Raw genomic sequence first — 1,770 nt, 5'->3', positions numbered from 1 at the left:
GAGATGAAGAATAACATGACGAACACTTGGTGACTTGGTGAGGATTCTTTAGGAGCTAATGGGGAGGAACAAGGCATCCGGGGAGAAGACATGGGGTGGGTGGGAGGATGGGGACCAGATGCATTGAATGGATGTAGTTGGCCGCTGTTAGTTGAGGTGGATAGGCCCTGGCTGCCGCACACTAGTGAGTACGGAACCGCGTGAAATTAAAGACTGATATATGCCAAAGCAAATGAGAATACATGATGATAAGTTTGCAGTACAACGTAGCTAATATAGTGGTTGAGGATCCCAAGACAAATGGATAGATAGGATTCCAGTGAGGAGCGTTGCCATGTGCTCCTATGCACTTTTGACATGCAACCATGATATCTAGTGGAAGAGACATGGGTACCAGCAGGGGCCTGATCCCCCTAACATTAGGGTTTTGGTTTTGAATCATTGATGAACAATTCATAGTTAGTGAATATTTGATGCTAAAAGCCTCATTTTTCAATGATCTGGCCCTCCCCAACCCGTTTTAACAGCACTCGGTCCCACTGCTAAAACATTGCTGGCTCCGCCACTATTGATACATATGTATTGGTATGTATAGATAGCACCATTAGCTACAACTCCACAAATTGTTTGAAAAGCAAAGGTAAGCCACTTCCCACTAGTTGTCTAGCTTCAGCGCTTCCCAAAAATTAGCAGCTCCAATTGTTTAACATGAATTTAGTTCAACTTATCTAAAGATGCATCCTTTCTAGTGACCAAATTAAGAAACGATAGGGGGTGCTAATGGAAATTTTCTTTGGCTACAAGTGGACGAGGATGTGAGCCGCATATTGTTTCCCAGCACATTAGCTAAAATCTTCTGGAGCTATGTCAAGGAACTTGTAATCTATGATGAGAACCTTCTCTATTTGGTAGACCTTTTCGCCATTCTTCAGTGCCTTTTGTAATATGTATGTTGTGTCTTGTGACTGGGCTTGACAAGATATAATTTGGTGCTCTTAAGTTTTGGAAGTGAACTTACCACTAATAATGCTCATATATTCGCAACTTTAGAAGTTATACCCGAATATGAGCGGCAAGAGCATGCTGGAGACAATGATGGTGGTGCTTAGGACTCCAAGCTCATCCAAATTAAAGACCACTGAGAGGATCCCAGCCTTAATCTTTGTTTCAGTTGTGTTGGAACTCGCTCTCCGTGATTTGTTCTTTGATGTTATTCCAAGTCGATGATGTTGATACCGGATCTACAGCTAAACATGTTAGTATTAGGGATTTATTAATTTAAAGCCGGACGTTGTATATGTCTTTCGTCAAAACAACTTACTCTAGCTTATCTAGCCACACAAATCAACAACTAGCTTGCATGACAATCGAGTGGTGCTACCTCTTGAGCACTGCGTTGGTTTTCCCTTGAAGGGGAAAGGGTGATGCAGTAAAGTAGCGTAAGTATTTTCCTCAGTTTTTGAGAACCAAGGTATCAATCCAGTAGGAGATCACGCTCATGTCCCACGCACCTACACAAACAAATAAGAACCTCGCAACCAATGCGATAAAGGGGTTGTCAATCCCTTCACGGTCACTTACAAGAGTGAGATCTGATAGATATGATAAGATAATATTTTTGGTATTTTTCTGATAAAGAGAAATAAAGATGCAAAGTAAATAAACGGCAATAGAAATAGCTAAGTGTTGGAAGATTAATATGATGGAAGATAGACCCGGGGGCCATAGGTTTCACTAGTGGCTTCTCTCAAGAGCATAAGTATTACGGTG

The sequence above is a fragment of the Triticum urartu genome, chromosome 4, assembly GCF_003073215.2.
Source record: "Triticum urartu cultivar G1812 chromosome 4, Tu2.1, whole genome shotgun sequence".
NCBI lineage: Eukaryota > Viridiplantae > Streptophyta > Magnoliopsida > Poales > Poaceae > Triticum > Triticum urartu.
This window is presented reverse-complemented; position numbering follows the sequence as displayed.